Below are 21,571 nucleotides of genomic sequence, written 5' to 3' on the forward strand. Positions count from 1 at the left end.
AGCATCTAGACCTGCTGTTTTAAACATGTACAGCTCCACCAGAAGTTCCCTAACTTGGTCCTCCCTGACCCTAGGCCTGGCAGTGCCTCTCCTGAGTCCATCTGGAATCCTGGTGGGGGAGATGTCTTGGTCCCTGCTCAGAAAAATGGAGGCAAAGAATTTGCTAAAGAGGTCAGCTTTTTCATCTGGTGCAACTACCTGATTGCCAAGCATGTCTTGCAGGGGCCCCATGTTACCCGGTGCCTTCTTTTTACTCCCTATGTATTTAAGAAAAAACTTCTTGTTATCTTTGACCTGGGTTGCTAGTCCCAGTTCCATCTCTGCCTTAGGCTTCCTAACAGCCCCCCTACAGTCTCAAGCAGTGGAGGCATAATTCTCCTTGGTGATAGCCCCTCTCTTCCACTGGATGTACGTCTCCTTTTTAGCTTTCAGAAATTCCTGAAAGCCTTTGGTGAGCCATGGGGGCTTTTGAGCACTCTTGCCCCCTTTGATTTGCATTGGGAGGTTCATCTCCTTAAGGAACTACCACTCGTCCTGGACTCCCAACTCCCCTACCCTGTGGGACCTCAGTGCCTCTCCTACTAATCTCCTTAACTCATTGAAATCGGCCCTTCTGAAGTCAAGGGCTACTGCCTTGCTGCAGGCCTTTGACACCCTGCTCTGGATAGTGAATTCCAGTAGGCGATGATTGCTATTGCCCAGGTGGTTAAGAACCCTCAGTCCCCTCATCAGGTCATTGCCTGTGGCCAGGACCAGGTCCAGGTCCAGCAAGGCATTTCCCCTGGTGGGACTGTGCACCTCCTGGGTTAGGTGGAGGTCCTGTATCTCGGCTAGGAACCTACATGAGTGGTCAGACCTGGCTGACTGCTCCTCCCAGCAGATGACCAGCTAGTTTAGGTCACCCATGATGACCACATCCCTTGACTTAACAGCCTCCATGAGCTGACCTGAGAATTCCCGGTCCAGCTTTTCCCCCTGGTTGGGTGGTCTGTAGTAGACACCCACCATTAAGTCCCTTTCCCCATGACCCCCTTGTATTCTTATCCAGAGCACTTCAGTCTGCCCCTCCTCTGACCCCATCCTGTTTGTTGAGGATGGGTGTTGCTCTTTGACATAGAGCACCACACACCCGCCTTTCCTCCCCCTTCTATCCTGCCTGTACAGTCTATAGCCCCTAATGTTTACTGGCCAATCATGGGTTGAATCCCACCAGGTTTCAGTGAGCCCTACTTGGCTCACTGAACCTATGGCACAACTACTTGGCACAAACCTATGTCTAGGTTTGTGCTAGCTAGCAGGAGGGCAAGTTCCTCCTGCTTGTTCCCCATACCATGAGTATTACTGTAGAGGCATTTAAGGCCTCCTATGGGTGCTTGCACCACCCCTTGATCCTGGGGCTATCCAGAACCCTGTCACTTACCTGGGTACTTCTTGTGCTTGTCACCTGCCTTGGTTGGGAAGTGTCCTTGTGTCCCCCTGTGGCCCCATCCCCCGGCAAAGCTAGTTTAAAGTACGCTGTATGAGATCAGCCAACTTGGGAGAAAAGACACGTTTGCCTTTAGGGGAGAGATGAAGACCATCCCATCTGAGCATGCCCCCTGTGCGAAAATGCGGGTTGTTGTCAAGGAACCCGAGGCCTGCCTGGTAGCATGAACTCCGAAGCTGCTGGTTAACCACTCCGATGCAGGCCTTATGGTGCCGTCTGCATCTAGTTACTGGGAGAATAGAGACGAATACCACCTGCACCCCTGTCTCCTTGAGCTTGGGCCCCAGGGCCTTGTAGTCCTTCATGATGCAGTTTGGACTGGTCCTGGCCACGTCTTTCATTCCTACATGGATTAGGACCATGGGATACTGGTCCAAGGGTAGAACGAGGTCTGGGATCATTTCTGTAACAACCTGAATCTGAGCTCCAGGCAGGCAGCAGACCTCACATGCCATGGCGTCAGGTCAGCAGATGGGACCCTCCGTTCCCCTCAGGTTGGAATCTCCAATGACGAGGACTTGGCATTTCTTCCTCTTGGTGTTCCGTCCTTGCTCAGACCATGCCATGCATAGAGTGGCACTGTCTCCCCCAGAGGCATCCACTTCAACCTTCTCCTCTAAGGCTGCCAAGGCCTCATATCTATTACCCAGTTGAACCTGGGAAGCCACCACCATGCTAGCCCGAGCAGCCCTAGTTCTGGTGGGCACCTTCTGCCATTCCTTTGCTCTGCATCTCTCCCAGGAAGTCTGTCTGCTGGAAAACTGATCCTGCAGAGAACCGAAATACGTGTCAATTTCATCCTCTGCACCCCTGATCCCCCGCAGCCTGCTCACCTCAGCCTGGAGCTCCCTCACCTGCTCCTCCAGGGCCCAAAGGTGGGCATAAGAGGGACAGGCAAGGGCGCTCCTAGACCCCTTCCTGCCCCCGACCACAGGGCTCCTGCCAGGCAGCCCCCACAGACATGGGGGCTGGGTGCCGCCAACCCTGCCATGGGCTCCGTCTGGCTGGAGGCCTCAGAGGAGGCCAGGGCAGGTGACGCCACCGGGGCAGGGTCCCTAGCAGCAGCACACCACATATTTACAATGTCCGTGGAGCTCTGAGTCTTCCTCTCTTCCCTGCTGCAGACTCCCTCTTGGCTTACTCCTGCATGCCTGCCTAGTGTGAATGCCAGTGCAAATGCTGGTGCGTCCTTACAGAGTGTGCCTGTTTGCGTGCTCTGTTCACATGCAGCTTGGGAGTGTGGCTCCCAGCTGGCTCAGTTAAGAGGGATCTGGGGGGCTCCCCCTCCAGATCCTCTACAGCTGTGCCAGCTTCTTTGACCCACTTACCACTGGAGGATTTGCCGCCGCTGCAGAAGAGGTGCTTAGCTGGGGATCTGCTTCTTTCCCCTCTACCCTTCATCTCCCTCATTTGGTTTTTCCTCCTCCCTTCTCTTTCTTTCTCTTTACTCTAACTTCTTTCCATTCCATATCATTTTCTTCCTTCTCTTCCCTTCCTTCTTTTCTTCCTGAGGTGCAGTACTCCACTTCCCTGCATTTTGTTTCTCTGCTTTCTCTCTGGCTTTCAGCTTAGAGCTGGGGGGGAAGGGGCTGGGGGAGGGGGGTTGAAGTCTCATCCTCCCCTTCCTCTTCTGATTGTCCCTGATTATCCTCCTTTTCAGATTCTTTTATCTGCTCTTCAGACTCTGCAACCTTTTCCACAAGTGACTCTCATTCCCTTTCCTCCTGCTCTTTGTTCTCCTTTTTTTCTGCCTTGCTCTGTTTGCAAAGGACTGGGGGCAGGAGAGCCTTTTTCTCCACAGAGGTTGCAGTGCTTTTTCTCCTTACAATGCTTTGCTATGTGGCCCTTCTTCCTACATATTGAGCATAGGGTGTAGGGGAAGACCAAAACAAAGTGCCCCTCTTTACCAAATTTCCTGCACAGCTTTGTCTGTCTGTAGTAAAACAAGAACTGCCTGTTCACTCTGAGGGCTATTGCTGGTTGGAGATGTCTCATTCCCCCCACGGTTTCCTGGGTCCCCTTCATAGCAGAAAGTGAGCCTGCCAAGGCCTGGTCCAGATTCCATTAGGGTCATGCACCTTTTTGATCTTGTCCACCTTTTCACAGTACTTGATGAGCCAGCTCTTTGTTTTCTTCCTTTATTGCCAAGTTAAACATCTTCACAATCACTACACACTCATGGTCCTCTCCCCCATCCCCCCAGCTCTCCTAGGTCAAAGAACTGAATCCCTATGTTCTCTCTCTTCCTCTTGTACATCTCCCAGAAGCCCCTAAAGCCCTGGTGGTCCCAGAACATGAAGTCCCAGTCCAGCTCTCCATGTAAGGCTACCAGCCCAACCAGGTCTCTAGGGTTTACCTTCAAGATGATCTGTAGCACCAGCTGGTTGAAAATCCAGTTGGATCATGTCCAGTTTTGAAGGTCCAGTCTAATATTTAGGAAGGGTCTGAACACTGACCAGAAGCCTTCTTCCTTCTGCCATGGTCCTTTCTCAGCTGCTTCTCTTCTCCTTTCCTGTGCAAGTGCTCTATCTAGGAGATCTGTCTTCACACCATTGACTCTATCCTTTGCAGTCTTTTCCTCAGCCTTTTTAGCCTTGACCGTTGGCAGGTAAAACTGCAGTTGATCTTAACCTAATGTATATTATCCCATTACTAATATAAAATATACATTATATTAGTCCAAAGCCAAAAGGCTCATGATTTACCAAATAGTTCATCTGGCTGGGTCTCTGCAGAGTCGACAGCATATCAAGACATGGTGACCCCATAGCTCAGCACTGCTCAGTGTGTGTGTGTGCATGTGTGTGCATACGTGCTCCAGATAACAACCCCCAACCAAGGATCCATGTGCTAATTAGCTCCCCACTCATGACTGGAACCGGGTGTTCTTGTTACAAGTGCTGGGATCCTCCAAATACATGCAGATGAGGCATAGGGCAACCTGGTCCAGTTTCACCTTAGGGAGGGTGGGGCTATACTATATATGACAGGCTGAGAGAGGGGCTATCAAAGGGATTCTGAGCAAACTGATTTGGGCCTCATTTGTGATATTAGCCAGACATTTAAGGTTGGTGAAGAAACAGGAATCACTGGAAATGGGGAAGCAAGATGCAGGTCAGCTGTGGGAGTGAAAAGAAAGTAAAAATGTATGCAATATAGTGGATCAGTATGATTTGAAAAAGAGTTGGCACTGAGGGGGACTGCCCTTAATTGGTACATCTTATTTAAATAGCCTGCACTAATCTATCCTTGTGGCCGGTTCCCAATATGGATCATGTACTTTATAGTCATGTTCAATGTTGGCTGCATTTAATCAACTTCATAGTCAGTTTCCATTACTGAGCATGTGCTACTTTTAGCAGCAGTTCAATGATAAACAATGTATTTAATGCTGTTTCTTTGTATGCAAATGTAAGATGAGGAGCTTTTTTCCTTATGCTTATTGAAGGGATAATACCTTGTCTTGTATTCAAGTAAATATGGTAATTATGCTTGTTTCCACTTATATCTTTGTATACAGTTTTAAACTCAAACTGCTTTTATGCAAGGGAAAACCAGAATCTCTCTGAAACTTCCTGTTAGAGTCTAGAAAAATGAATCTTTCTCATGTTCAGTCTTTCAGGAGATGCTTATCTACATTTCAGGATATATGAAAAAGGTCGTTGTAGAAAGACCACTAAATCACCAAAGATGTGCATCTTATGAAGGGGTTGTTGCTGATGAAAGTTCATGCCTTTCTGAACCAGTTAGCCTCTGAGGTGCCACCCTCCCCTACCTACTGCCTAAAGATCTTGAGACATTTTAATAAAATAATACTTTGTAATGGTCTTTTATGCAATGTTAATATGAAGATCACAAAGTACTTTTCTAAAATTTGAGGTTTATCCCTGTTTCACAGAAGGGATTAATATTATCTACAAAAGAAATGAAGTCCTGACTAAGGTTGACATTATTATAGAATTATAGATATCCTACCTCCCATTACTTAGACTTATTTTGTCTGCTTTTCTTGTGTGCCATTTCACATGCACCCATTCAGAAGCAATGGCAGTGAAAGGCCATTTGCTTGGATAAAAGGGGATTAAGAGGTGGACATGATAACAATTTTTAGATATCTGAAAGGCTGTCATAATGAAGACATGAGGCATGTTCAGGCAGGATAGGCACTAAATATACTCAGACATACTAATTTTCTCTTTTCTGCCAGGCTTTTTTTTTTTTTTTTTAGTTTTTAACTTCTCTCTCCAACTGGCTGCAATTATAACTCTGATTATACTTAATTGCAAAGCATTATGGGCAAAGAGTATCCCATCAGACAGGCTCTTGTTCAGGAAAGTTGTCTTTATTCTTGTGAATCCAATGGGATTACATGCATGAGTAGATGCTAATTATATGCAGATCTTTCAGATCTGGCCCAGTTGGTGCATTGCTTTGAAAAATGACCCAGCTGCAACATGTGTCTGCAAATGCAACCCATTTGGGAACTTATTTCAAAATTCAGACTTTATATGGAGAATGTATATCTTATAAAATGCATTTAGAGAGCTGTGTGAAATGTTGGCTCAATAGAGCACTTGGCTGGGCTGTGGAAGATTTGGGTTCACACTGGCTGAGGGAAATCAGAGCTATATCTTAGACTTACCCAACCACCACGCTATCAGGTACTCTTGGGCAGTCTTCACTTTTCCTGTTGAAGCTGTTTCACTCTACAAAAAAGAATCAAGATTTATTGCAACAGAAGATGGATGCATCTTCACATGTGCTAATGAGCTCCACAGTGAAGTGTCATGGTGTGCACATGTTCTGTTTTAGGGTGCAGTAAACTAATTAACTCTATCATAGGACAGGACTGCTGGGGACAGTAATATTTTGCAGTGGGGTACTTTACTGCACTGAAATGCAAGGTAGATGCTGACAGCAGGTATACATTATGCCTGATCAGCCCAGTCAGCTGGGGATCTGCTTCACCCCAGCTCAGATTACTCCTGTCCTGGGATCATGTGCAGATGTTGTGCTTGGTAGCAGTTGACTCCAGCTCAAGCTGCTCCAGAGTCCATTGCATTGCATTAATTGCATGTGTAGGGCATGTCTACATGTGGGCATTTAATGCTCATTAGCCTGATTTAAGGTGCATTAAGGGCATGCATCTACATGCATTTAAGCTAATCCAATTTAATATAATCATACCTAAATTTGATACCTGCATAAAGCTGGTTGTCCATCTATCCTCCTTCAGGGCTGGACTGCTCTCTGGCAGCCCCTAGCTGCAGCCTATAAAAGCCTCCAGCCATTTTGTGCCTCGGGGCACACTGAAGCATTCAGTGCTGTCTGCAGCAGCCCACCAGGCCCCATGTGCCCCCCCAGACAGGACCCAGGCAGCTTCTGCCTGTCTTGTCCCCTAGCTGGAGCTGCTCCTTGGTCATGGGTGAGTGTTGCAAAGGGCTGCAGCCTGCTGCATCTCTGACCCAGCCATAAGATTCCCCACTGGGCTGCTGACCCTACTTGCTATGGCAGCAATGCCAGCACCTGCTCTCTGCTGCCCCTCACACCCAGCTCTGTCTCTTTGTAGGCACTTTGGTGAAACACCTCTGCCGCATGGCACCCCTGAGAGTGCCACCAATAGGGGCAGCCTACCTTCACCCACACCCCAATCTGATGCCTCTGGGGGCTTTCACCCAAGTGGGGGACCTCGGGCCTTCTGTGTCCTGCCCTGTCTACCTCCCTAGCTGCTACATCCACTGACAGCTCAGGGAGCCATGCCCAGCAGCTGTCTCACCCTCAGTCCAGACCCCCACCCTGCCACAAGGAGTGACTGGCCATTCCACTACTGGCGGATAGCTCCCCCCCAGAGTGGAGGTGCCCTGGCCAGATGCCGGCCTGCTGCTTACTGCAGGCTGCGGACACCAGGCACAGCTGGATGCCATTACTGATGGGGAGCCCTGCACTGAGCCACTAGCCTCACCAGCTCTGAACATGTGGTAGGTCCTGCACTGGGGGAGGGCCCTCCCAGTCCCCAGCCCTTCCCTGCACCTGGCCCTTGGCCCCACTCCCTGCCCAGCCTGACCTGGGTCCCAGGTCCCACCTCCCGCAGTATGCAGAGAGGTGGGATACAGTTCAAAACTTTATTGAGTAGCCTGTGTCCCTGAAGCTGTTCAGGAACAGGCCTATCACATGCCAAGGAAGGCATAGAGACCAGCAGCAATGTTCTTTTCAGCAGCAGGGGGCAAGGATGTGTAGCATTGCTACAAGTAGCCCTCCAGGGAGCATCATAGGTTGCAGGCAGCCTGGGTTTTCCCCCCACATTGATGTAGTTCACAGTCCTGAAGCAGGAGTCCAGGTATGCCTGGGCCACCAGCAGAATCATCATCAATGGGACATAGTGGCTCAGGCAGCCCTATGCCTGCACAAACAGCTCATCATGCACTGCCTGGGGCACATTCAGCAGGGGTATGCTCAGGGTGCAGCGGTGGGCATGCTGGGCTTCCAGCCCTGGCCCCACAGTGCCCCTGGGTCCCACCCAACACCCCACACCAGGTCCCTGCTTGGGCCTCAGATGAGGGTCTCTGCCACATCCTACCCACAGGGGTCCTTGCTGTTCATCAGGGCCCCTGGACCCATGGAGGAACTGTCCATGGCCAGGGTTCTGGCTTCCTGCCACTGAGCTCTGTGCCCTGGGTGCCCCCACAACACAGAGCCAAGGGTGTGTGGGTGGCAGGACTGGCAGGTGTCAGTGGGGATGGCCAGTGCTTCTCTGTGTTCTGGAGCTCCAGATGGGACCAGAGCTGGAACAGCAGGTCTTCAAAAGTAGCCCAGGTTATCCAGAATGCATTGATGCACCAGACATCATCCCATTCCTGTAGCATAACATGCTGCCACCTATGCTGGCTGGATCTCCCGGGGGTCAAACCCCATCCCCCTGCATCTGCAAGGTAGCAGTTCAGGGAGCACCTGCATGTGCACTGTGTAGTGCTACAGACAGGTCTGTGGCACCACATGCCACACGTCTGTTCTCGTCTGGGTGCGGCCTGAGGGGAGATTGGAGGAGGAAAACGTACATTTTGGATCCTGATTGGGCTTTGACATGAAATAGATGCCATGTTGCACAACACTGCCTAGACAGAGATGCTTTTGGGCATGTCCAGTAGTAAGGTTGGGCACCTGAGAAACTTTAATATTAAAACCTGAGATGCCTATAGAGTTTAGTTAGTTTCAAAGTTAGGCAGCCAGTGAGCAGTGGTTTGAAGAATCACAACTTTGCACTTAGGTAAAATGAAGGTGTCCAAGCCCTGCTTTAGGCAGCAAAGTGTTGTTTGTGTGTGTGTGTGTTAAACAACGTAATTTATGGGCTTGGTTTTCAAAAAGAAGTGGATCACTAGATTCAGCTAGTGAGACTCAAATAATTTGTTTAGAAAAAAGTTTTAGGCACTCTTCAGAACTGAAGTGTGGAATACGGGGGGGGAAATGGGATGGATTATGGATAAATCATTGATGTGAGAAGTCCTTGTGTACCTTGCTATGGAGTTGCCATCTGAAGAAAATGTTAAACTTTTTACCTCTTTATCGAGTTTTCTTATATTCCTGATTGCATACAGAACTGCAGAAGAGACTTGTGCAACTCAGCCACGTTTACAGGTTTGGTCCTAAGAAACATGAATAACAGCTGATAATGATGTCATGGCAAAAAACTCTTCATTTTCAATTAATACAAAATTGCTTTTATTCATTAAACAGCCAATTGCAGTTCTCAAAAGTCCAGAGTCAAACATTTTCCTGCAATAGAAGTGAAATTTATTTTGCAATGACTAAAAAAACCTGAATAATCTAAGCATCAGATACAGAGATTTTCTAATGCACCTCATAGAGGCCCAATATAAAAATCCCAAACCGGGGTGAGGTGGAGAGAGAAACTAAGGTTACTTTAAGTTACTGTTGTATCCTCTAAATTCGATGTTACAGCATGAAATGGTGGGACCATCAGTATTATTTGGACAGCCCTAAGGGGCTACTTCAATTACAGCAGCCAGTCCTTGACTTTTGATGAAAAACAGTAATGTTCAGCAGCTCTGTCTATAACATGCATCTCCTGTACTTGTCCACATGTGTCCTTGATACCTGGGCTTGTGGCAGGGCCCTTGTACAGCATCAGCTATCCTAGGCAAGGACTGTTCTACAAAAGTCTGCTGTACTTGAATCTGTTACTTTACTGACCCTACAATGCTGCCCAACATTTACAATAGCCATGGGGGAGGGGAAAATCTCTCTAGAGATAGGAAGTTCCATGGACTAGTCATTAAAGCACGTACATACTACTAATTTTATTCTTTCCACCAGAGTTGCCAACACAATATTTTTTTTCACTGACAATCTCCAAACTTTTTCCTGATAACCAAACTTTTTTTTTTACTGACACATGTTTTTATTGATATATGCTTTACATAGTGTAAATGTAATTCTTTTGCCTGGTTCTTCAACCATAGTAAAAAAGTTTGGTTGTTAGTAAAGCATTTTCAATTAAAAAAATATTCTTGGGTTGGCAACCCTGTTGGACTGCAGCCCTGGTTTTATACTATGCTGTCCCTCCCAGGGGTCCCCTACTCACCCTCACACCCTGATGCCCCTGCCAGCCCCATTCCACCCATCTCAGCACAGAACCTCAAAGAAGACTACCTGTTACCCAGCAGTGTTATAGGCAGCTGATCTTACTCAGGAGCAGCAGCACCAATGCATGTCTGAGGGGGAAGGGTCTACATGGCCCTGATATAAGATTCCTGCAGGGCACTGTGCTCCTGCTTGGACACCAGGTGGTGCTGCTGTGCTCTGTCTGTGCTTCAACATTGTACACTGCTTCTTTCTGACCATGGAACTTCAATCAGCTCTGACTGCTTAGAGTTTTTACATACAGCTTGATTTTTATTGATTTTATGGACAGGGCCTTTTACTGACAGTCCGTAAGTTTATGGACAGTCAGCAACCCTACTCTCTACTAGTGAAACAAATTGTATAATCAGATTTATGATGCATATTTTTTATGTTTTCTCTGAGAAGTAAGGTGATAAGTTCAGTTTCATAAGCAAGTCCTACTGCTGTTCTTTTGCTGCACCAACAACCATGATATCTGAACACGTAGGCTGGTAAAGATAAAGTAGTTTGGCTGCCTTATTTTCAACCTGCCTTACTGTAAGAGCCTGTAGTGTCTTGTAAGCATACTACTGACTCTGATGGCCTTTTAAAGGTTATTTGTTCTTTAAACCAAGTTCCAGTATCTTTGAAAGGTAATATGCTGAAACTACTGATATTTCCACCAACCTCACTTCACTTGTACAGTTTTTTATTGATGATGCCTTCCATTGTTTTTGTTGTCTTTCGCAGAAAATCCCATTTCTGATTCTGTATTCAATTGTATATCAACTGCCACATGTAGTTTAAGATGATGCCATAAGTAAAAGATTCTGTCTTTTGTTTGTAGTGTAAGGGCTAGATCCTATATCACTTCACATGTCCAGATGGCCCTTATCCAGTGGTTATGCACTGTGTTTGGTACATACAGTTTGTGATTCTGTATCATGCACAGTGGGGCACACAAGCACAACACAGCTACTGAGCATGCTGTATAGGTCTGTGCTTTGGCTTAGCAGGTACATGGTCTTATCCAGGTACCCATACAAGTTCTGAAACTGTAGCCAAGGAAAATCCTATGATTAGCAGGTGTTATACATAGGAACTGGGGTGTCCCATATTCTAGCCCAAAGCTTAGTGGTTAAGGTATTCACGAGAAGTGAGAGACCCAGGTTCTAAGGCCATACCCTCCATGAGAGCTTGAACCTGCATCTCCTGTCCCCCAATATTGTGGTCTAACTACCACTTAGGCACTATCCAGGCCCTTCTCAAGTATTTCTTTTGATGCTGGCCTTCAGGGCAACCAAGGGAAGAGATATGTGTGCTTCCAGGAGGAAAAGAACAAGGTTAAGAGTGTATAGCTCTGTGAAATGAATATTTTTCTGGATAGGAGGGGTCATAGATCATGGCCTAGATCCTGGCTCCCAGTGAACTAGATAAATTTAGCTCTAACTAGAGCAGACAATTCTCCACTCTCCCAAATCCCCTTTTTATGCGTATGTTATTAGCAGTAGACAGAGAAGCACCCAACAATGGTTATATACAGTAGGCAAGCTCTAAAGGGATGATTTTTTTAAGTTTTCCTGTCTTCTCAAATGGGAGATGACTAGAGTGCAGCAGAGCCTGCTGAATCAAATCTGGACTTGACAATGAAGAGAAAGGGTTGTGCCCTGTAGCAGGTCATGAGAGATTCCTGTGTGAAAAGGCCTTATTATTAACCTATGACCTCACACCCATTCCTATTTTCTTTTTGTTTTCCCCAAGTAATCAGTTGGTGTGTCCCCAGGGGCCTCCCTTATTAAGGGAGATTTATAGCTTTTCATAATGGGCCGAAGTCCATGACCCTCTGGCACATCAAATAGGCCTGTGTGAAAAAGCAGGGATTAACAGAGGAACTTTATCTGGTGCTGAGGGAAGAAAACAAACTGGATTAATCGAGTGAGTACACTATAAGTAGAGTTACAAACATGGAAACAGAATTTAGGATTTCCTTGAAGGTATCAGCTGTTCATGCTACCTCATGGTACTTCTCTTTGCCAACTGCAGTACTTCAAGAAAATTTTGCTTTTGAAGTGGCTAAAAGGTGGAAGCGACTCAGGTACAAATTATTTGCAGGCACATCTGGGGTCAGATGATGGAGGTTGTCTTTGTATGGATCTAAGCCAGATGCTACTGAAGATGCAATTCCCCAAGCAGAGAGAAGCCTTATCAGGGAAGCTATAAGTTGCTGATGCTGTAAAGCAATTCATAGGCAACTGTTAGAACAGCTCATGTGAAAGGCTGCACAGGTACCTGTTACTTTGTCAGGAGACAAAAGGTGGCTGGAAAATTGCAGTGTTTAAGACTCAGCATTTTGAAATGTCTGACCCATGGGAAACACCTGTTGCTGAAGGGAAAAGATTGTACTGTCGGGATTAAATTGTCGAATATTAAAAATTATTAACTGTGGACAACAGGAGAAATTATTCAGATCCCAGTCCAGTGCACTTGGTGCCTTTGCACATAAAATCCCATATTGTTGTGGTAACCAAAACTTCGGTTGAAGTGAGAGGATTTCCTGTAAAAGCATCACAAGAGCCCCTGAGGTATTAACAGTACAAACTTCTTCTTGCTTAATACTTGGACACCTCTGCTAAATGTGGGCAGGATGAAGTGTGGGTTGTAAGGGGCCTTAACAGGGCTTTTCCAAGTAATGTGCTGCTTTTTTCATGCCTTAGAATACTGTTGTGGTGAAAACAGGTCATCGTGTGAAATACTCCTGAGAATAAAGAACTGGTGAGTGAACAACTGGAGTATGTGAAGCTATGAGAATGTAATCAGGATTGTTGTTTAGCAGCATTGTTTCAAGCTAGATCAAAGCCGGAGTTCTGGCTAAGTACACCTCCTAGCCAATCATGCTAACTGCTCTGCAGGAACTCAGCTAAACTGCCTTTATAATATGTTGCACAACCCCTTTCTCCAGGAGAACTTTCCCTCTATAACTGGTTTGATACCAAGCAAATTCTCTCAGTAGTCCTAATATAAATAGAAAGATATCAAAGCAAATATTCAATGAAATGAGTGAAAGGAGAAGAGCAGAAGCTTTGAATAGTGAGACAATGTTTTTACGAGCTGTGGGATGATAAATGCTTGTGAGAACCTTCAGATAGTTAAGTAAAGATGTTTAGAGAGTTCCTTGTGACTGGCAGTCTTAACACATTTGTGTACTTTACTGATTAGTGACATACTTTTTACTTTGTAGATGGTTGCACATGTAATGCAAGTCTGTAGCACCCTCCTTTTTGTACCACTCAGTATTTTAGATATGTAATTGGCAATCCATGTAATACCAGGAGCCAGGGAAGGGAGTCTTTGATCTGCTTTATAATCATCATAACTATGATATCTGGTGGAAACTCTTTATTAAATAACTCCTTAGTATGCAGTACATAATTTTTATGGCGTAGAAGGAATATGTCACCATAGCATCCTACCATCTGTACAGCATCTGACAATAGTTATTTGTACAAAGTTGATTAAAAATATTATGTTCCAGAATAGCCATAAAGATTTCAGTTGTTAATGCAGAAATAGGAAAATCCTTTTGCCTCTTGGACTGTTTGCACAAATATGGTTGGAAGAACTTGGAAACAAGTATGGATTAGGGCTGTGTGAAATGGTACCATCCTGTTTTGACCTCTGTTTCAATGGAACAGTGTTTCATTTTGAGACTCGTTTCATTTCAAAACCACTGTTCCATTTCATTTAATCAAAACTGTTTCACTGTTTTCACATTTTGCCCATGGGCTATAATGGAGAAGCACAAAACCACCCATAACTTTGGCCTTTTTTGCCTGATTTGGATAAAATTTGCAAGAATGGTAGCCCCTTCTGAGACCATGAAGACTGCTAAGTTTCAAGGAGATAGGTGCAGTGGTTCTGGAAAACTGCACCTCAAACTCTTGAAAGCAAAACTCAGGTCACATGTGTGTGTTAAGACACAGGGGGGTGAAAACTGCAGGTATGCTAGGCCCTGCTGAGGCCACAAAGCCTGCCAGCTTTCAAGAAGATAGGTGCAGGGGTTTCTGGAAAACAGTGCCTCAAGCTGCTGACAAGCAAAACTCATGATGTGTGACTTTGTGTGTGGTTAAGGCATGCCCTCACTGGTGCTGTAACCTCTACATGACAAGGTAGTGTGCCCCAATGAGGTCTCCTCCCCCCCACTAGAGCCTCAGTCCGGTCCACCACTTTAAATGACAATAGGTAATAAAGTAACTTAGTGAGCACTAGCACATTAGCATCAGCAGCATCTCAGGCAGCCAAATTGTGGCAGAACCTTTCTTTCCTCTCCTGCAGGAGCTTCTTCTCCAGCATGTGTGTTAAGGTGCTCCCTCGCTGTGTGACTCTGTGTGTGTGTTAAGGTGCACCCTTACTGGCGCTGGGGCTGCTACATGACACAGTAGTGTTCCCCAGTGAGAGCTCCTCCTCCCCTACAGCCTCAGTTTGATCCACCACTTCAAATGACAACAGGTAATAGCTTAGTAAGCAGCACAGTGGCATTGCCAGCATCTCAGGCAGCCAAACTGTCACAGATCAGAGCCTTTCTTTCCTTTCCTGCAGAAGCTTCTTCTCCAGCATCTGCCAGAGAACTCTCCCTGCCAACCCCAGCCCTGGGGCTTAGATGTGCCCACTGCCCAGGGCCCTCTGTCCTTCCAATCAGGTGCTAGGGGTGTTGGTCTAAGGACATGGCATGGCATTGGCAGACAAGGTCCTTTGGGCCAATCTGGTATCTTTCATTAGACCAACTGAATAGTTAGAGGAAGCCAGGACAGTGAGCAGTTGTATTTTGATTTTATGGAGAGGGGTTTTCCTTGATTGTCTGATGGGGCTAAGTGGCTATTGGTTAATGAAATGAGAATGTTTATAAAAGAATTGAATGGAAGAAATAGATATGTTGTTTTGGATACATAAATGACGTGTTATTTGTCGTGTGTGATGGAGTATGTTTTGTTTTTATGTTTATATGTTTATTATTTAAAAAATGAATAGTTAGATAAATATATCTTGCAAGCTTTTGGGTTGAAAAACATTTTTTCAGACTGAGGAAACACCTGCAGTTGGGGTGTGTGTGTTCTGTTCCTGGATGGAAGGAATAGTAAAGAAGCCAGAGGGTGACATGCAATGCAGGGAAGAAAGCCAGTCAGTGAAAATGGAAATGGAGGTGTCAGGGGGGGAGGGACAGGCTGGAGGGGAGGGAGGGGGATGTAGCAGCGCAGGTAAAAATGGAGAGGTATGTGGGGAGTCAGATGTCTGGGATGTTGTAGTGTGTCAGAATTCCAATGTCTATATTGAGTCCATGAGTTTCTGTACCTAGGGAGGCTGGTGGTTTTTTTGTGAGGAATTTGCCCCCACAGGTAGTTGGGTAGTTGTCTTTGATAGATTCTGGCGTACAGTTTGTAGGGGTACCCTGGCAGAGTGCAGTTTTACTGGTCATGCCCAGGACCTGGGGCCTCCTCCTTCCCCATAGCCCCAGCCCATACCTCCAAGTTCATCCTGGCACAGATGCTCAGCAGGGATATGTTCTTCCCCTGCTGGATGGTGATGCAGTGAGTGCCCTCTCCAGCTCTGAGAGCAGGGCAGTAACTGGCTTGATAAAAACGAAAAAAGGTAATAGGTAAGGATGGAGTGAGGAGGGTAGCATTCACTCCATCTGCACCTGGAGCTTGGGAAACCCCAGCAGCGGGAGGCTCACCTTTAGGAATACCAGCTGCTCCACCAAACCAGGATCTCAGCAGGTGCGGTGGGGTGTCACAATATCTCCAGCAATGCTGGACACCCTCTCACTTGGAACACTGGTCAGTGGACAGGATGGGTGTTTGTAGGCAACCATGGCTAGATCCAGCCACATCTGGCTGTGACTTGCCCAGTAGGCCAAGGGGTCGCACAGCAGCGGCTTCACCAGCAGTCCTGTCCCCCTCCAAGTCATCCCTGACAATGAGATGCAACTTGTGCGCCACACAGAGGATGCCAACAAAGTTGGCATCATGAACTGCCTTGACCATATTGGCCCCATTGTCGGTGACCATGAACCCACGGGTAAGCTCACCCTGCCCAATGAGCCCATGATCCAAGCGGTTCATGGCCCCCATGATTTCTGTTGCCAGGTGGGGCTCATCCATCACCTCGGCTTGAAGAAGAGCTCACCAACGGCCTGACTGGTTGCATCAGTGCCCTGTGAGGGAGAGGTAGGTGTGGTCTCCACCCTGGTTGCTCCAGATGTCTGAGGTGAAGTGTAAGTCTACCTGTGGACCTGCCTTGCACAGCTCCTACCTCAAGTACTCCCTGCATACCTCATACAAGGAGGGCACCACTGTCCTGCTGAAGGTGGTGTGTGCGGGCACTTGGTAGGATGAGGCGACGAGTACCGCCATGAGCTGCCTAAGCCCTGGCCACTCATCTAAGGAGAAGGGCTGGCCATCATCAGCAAGCATCTACCCAATGGTATGGGAGATCTCACTTGCCCTTGCAACACACCCCGCTTTGTGTCCACCTTTTCCCCACTGTTCCACTCTGCTTTGGGGGGATGGGGGCTTTGGAGTGAGAGGGGGACTTCCCTTTGGGCATGCTCCTGCTGATGCCAGGCTTAGGAGGAACAAGGGCAAAGGGGTGGGGCCTGCAGAGATGCATCAGCATCTCTGTGGTGCTCATGTGTTTTGTTCCCTTGCCCTGGCTGGTTTTGGCTTGGCAGTGCAGGCAGACAGCATACATGGGATCATCTGCCAGTTCAAAATGATTCCAGACCACACTACTCACTCACTTCTGGGGTGCTGAACTGCTTGCCTCCACAATCTCTACATCAGCCTCCTTTGAAGTGCCTTCTGGGGAAGGAGACCTGGTTGTAGGGGAAAATTGAGGGGTGTGGAGCACAAACTCAGATGATTCCCCCTCCTTCCCCAGAATTTCCCTTGCTAGGGCACTGAGATCCAGCTCCAGCTCCAGCTTTTTCTCTGGCATGGGAAAGCTCAGCATGGGACGTGAAATGGTGGTGGAGGAGACTGTCATGCTGCTTCAGGTGCTGCTGCTTGTTGTTGTTATGGTGGGGGTGTTATGGCTGGTGCTCTTGGAGGGGATGCCATCTCAGGCACAGGCAGTGGCACTGGCACTGGTCCCCTCTCCTTGCTACTTGTGGAAGCCTCATCCCTGCTAGCTGGAGGAAAAAGGCTGCATCTCAGTTTGGGAGGGGGGAGGGGACTTACACCTCTCCCTCTATCGCCTCTTCTGACCCTCCCTGACAGCTTGCCACCACCTGCCTTTTCACCACGCTTCATGGTGTGTTTCATGATGTCTTGGTTTTATACAAATATATACATTTATTTGTCTTCCTATATAAATTCAATAATGTGTGAATGGCACAAAGTAGAAATGTATAAAAAGAAATATGAATAAATGAATGTCTTTCCTCTTATATGAATTCAATAATGTGTGTGGTGCAAAGTATAAACTTATATAAAAAATATAAATATATTTTTCTTCCTATATAACAGGAATATCTTTCTTCCTATATAAATTATATAATGTATGTATATTGCAAGCTTTAAATGTATAGGAATAAAATATAAATGTATTTCCCTTCCTATATTAATTAAATTCTATAGTAATATCCTATCCAATGTAATTATAAAATTGCAAAGAATAAATCAATTAATATAATAATAAAATAGAAGCCTCTGGAAGAAAGAAAAGGGTATTCTGGAATCCCGCTTGCTAGGCTAGGCTAGACTAGCAAGTAGGTCATCCTTCAGATTAGTGCTAATAGCCTTTGTTGTCTGATGCTGCTGAGCTACTGGAAGACAGCTCAGTAACTGACCCCAAGGCAGAAAGCAGGGCAGTTCAAACCATGCTGCCTTCTATGCTGTTTTTTCATCCCTCCCCTAGAGCACCGGGATTGGAAGGGACCTCAGGGAAGGATTACAGTCACTGGCCAGCTACACAGTCAATATAACAGCAGTCCTTGCCCCCCTGCTCCCTTCTGCCCCCTCTCTCTCCTTACTTTCTGTTTCCCTGTAGGTTTCAAAACTTTCTAAATGTTTTGAATGCCCGCATTTAGTTTCAAGGCTGTTTCAAAGCCCTTTGTTTCATTTTGATGTTGCTATTTTGAGCTTGAAACAAATTGAAACAGCATTGAAACAAAATAGCCTGTGAAATTTTGCACCGCCCTATTATGGATATGTAGAAGTTTATCTCTAAATGATATGTTACTACAGGGCATAAGACTGCATTTTGACCTCTATATTTAGGAGCCTAAACAGAGCTGGGAGTGGTAAAAATCCATGGAAGTTCTTGTGATCTCTGGAAACTTTTTCTAGTTGGCTAACATGGCTCCTTGATGTAGCATAAGCAAAGTGTATAAAACAGCAGTGGATCTGACAGCACAAACTATCTATACCTTTTATTAGACCAATTGAGTTGGTCTAATAAAAGATACCACATCTACTCAAAGAACCTTGCCTGTCTATGTCATTAGACCAACAAGGCTACAACCTGTCACAACCCAAGGGTGTGATGTTTTGTTTTGTGTGTGCTTTGGCGCCACTGAATTATTTTCCCGCCAAATTGTAGCTTTCTTTGCAGTGTGCATTTCTTCTTTGCAGTTAAGACATGCTCGTTGCAAAGAGTTCCCGCCATTTGTATGATAATTTGAGCCCCATTATTGGCCCGTGTGAAATTATTCACACGTGGCGGCTAGTGATTGGCTTGCTAGCTGTATAAAAAGCTTGAGTGGTTTCCGCCCAAGTTGGAGGACTCCACGAACACCAGGAGGAGGGATCTTCACGCTGTGTGAAGATCTCTAAGCGCTGCGGAGCCTATCGGACCCAGTGCATTTCAAGCAGGCAACAGAGGTCTGATCAGCCTCTAGCTTCTCCCTGTAACCGTTCGCAATCCTCGACGTATCCCTCTCCCTGCGCGCAAAAGGATCCACAGAGCCTCAACAGCTCCGTGGGAGAGACCCAAGCTTGTCGTAGTCCTCAAACAAGGATTTAATCGGAGCTGTGCCTGGGAAACTGTCCAGCCTACACCGCGACCATCTTCAGTGTAAGTAAACAAACTTGAATCAACCACTAAGCGTCCGTGACTAATTCTAGCGTGCCGCCTGTTTTCTCCGACCCAGCGTGCCTGGGCTGCTGGCCACAGCCTGCGCGGTGTGAAAAAGGGCCCAGATCGCTCCCGGTTCGCACATGGCGACAAGGATGGGATCAGGAGAGAACACGCTAGAGCTAGAATTAGTTAAGAACTGCCCTTGGCATGATAACAAACACCAAGTGAAAAGTTTTGAGGAACTGGAGGCGCATATCGCTTACCACCAGGTGGGCGGAATGGGTGAGAGATTTATCAGCAGACGCCTTTTGCTGAAGGGAGAAGAGGGAGCCTCCGAAGATGGAGCCCCGAGAGAGAGAGAAGTGTATTTGCTCCCTGTGGCGTTTGGGTGTATAATGAGTGACGAGCGGGTCCTGTTCAGGCCCCTCGATACTGTGTCCCTCGCCAGAGTCAACCTGGTGGGCGCAGCGAACCCAACCCTCACCCGGGAGTGTGCTCGATGCCTACGATATGCTTGGGAGAGCGAAGAGCCGGTGCCGATCGGCCGGTTCCCTCCCCTCATGGCGTCTAGATTAAGGGGTCGCGAGCTTCCATCTGAGCTCCGCGAAGATCTGGAGATGGAGGAACACGCCGCAGATGAGAGGGTGGCCCCGTGGTACGACAAGGGGGGAGAATTAAGTGCAACTTTCCATACAATTGCTGATTTAATGAATAAGAATTTAAGTTTGAAGGCCCAGCTGCGTATGGCTGTTCAGGCAGTCAAAGAAGCGGCTGAGAGAAGGGATCCTGAAACGCCAGCTCAAGATGGCGCCGAGCAAGAGGGAGACTGTGTGGAAGAACCGGAAAAGAAGGGTGGAGCTTCAGAAGAATCCGCGAGAGTTCGATCAGCGACTCCGCCCATCGACGCAGCGTCGTCTCCGGCAACCCCGCCTAGCGACGCGGCGACGCCTCTGCTGACCACGCCTTCCTGCCAACGAAAGAGAGAGTCAAGCGGAGGAGTACATCCGCCCCTCCTGCCTGAAGCAGTAACAGCAACAGTGACTCCCGCAGCGGCAGTTCAGCCTATAACAACATCAACTCCCGAAAGAGCAGCTTGTCCTACAGCTACGATCGACCAAGTAACTGATGAGCGAGATGTCGTCACCAGTAGCATCGTGCTTGGACGGAATTACAACAGCTATACAAAAAATCTGAAATGGAGTCTGACAAGGCTATAGTCTCATGGCTGGAACTCATGTCCATGGAGTTTAAGTATGACTAACTAGCCTCTCCTTCGTCAGTTGTCACGACTGAGTATCCTGATGGAGCCAAGATTATCTATTGATCGGGACTGTCGACACCCGACCGAGATTCAAGGCACAAGACACCATGAATCCGATCTTCCATCATTGCCACAGAGAACACCAGAAGAGCGATACATGTTTGGATTTCTCCTACAGCGTTCTGGACTCAATAAGCGGCAACTTCAGATTTTAGGGGATGCAGGTCAATGGCAGTTGGCCTATGAGTTAGGTTTCCGTTATCTAGAAGAGCTAGATGACGGCTCCTCGACAATTTCATCTAGTTGAGTGTACAAAAGAGGGTAGTTTAGAGTGGTGAACACTTGTATTATAGTAAAGTTCCATGGAAACTTTGTAAATATGTTGAGATGCATTAACCTATTTTTTTTTTTAGAGTTTTTGTTTACAGATCCGGAATTCAAAGTGCATGGTAAAGAGAAGCCCTGAGAAGGATAACATCATCGGAAGAAGTGAGGGCCTGACGTACAACTTCAACATGACGCCCACTGAAGCCCTGATCGTGTAGTTTTTGTTATGAATCTGATTATGTGTATTTGTGTTGGTTATTGTGCAATTCAATCCCAGGAGAGCGAATTTTATGTTGGGGAATTTTATGTTTGTTTGTTTGTTTGTTCATTTGACGACTCGTGATAAAGCTCTGGATCACTCAAATGACAAGCGTGTGGCATAATTCAGTTGTGCCTTCAGCAAGGGGGGATGTCACAACCCAAGGGTGTGATGTTTTGTTTTGTGTGTGCTTTGGTGCCACTGAATTATTTTCCCGCCAAATTGTAGCTTTCTTTGCAGCGTGCATTTCTTCTTTGCAGTTAAGAAATGCTCGTTGCAAAGAGTTCCCGCCATTTGTATGATCATTCGAGCCCCATTATTGGCTAGTGTGAAATTATTCACATGTGGCGGCTAGTGATTGGCTTGCTAGCCGTATAAAAAGCTTGAGTGGTTTCCGCCCAAGTTGGAGGACTCCATGAACACCAGGAGGAGGGATCTTCACGCTGTGTGAAGATCTCTAAGCGCTGCGGAGCCTATCGGACCCAGCGCATTTCAAGCAGGCAACAGAGGTCTGATCAGCCTCTAGCCTCTCCCCGTCGCCATTTGC

The sequence above is a fragment of the Alligator mississippiensis genome, chromosome 1 (genome assembly GCF_030867095.1).
Source record: "Alligator mississippiensis isolate rAllMis1 chromosome 1, rAllMis1, whole genome shotgun sequence".
NCBI classification, from domain to species: domain Eukaryota; kingdom Metazoa; phylum Chordata; order Crocodylia; family Alligatoridae; genus Alligator; species Alligator mississippiensis.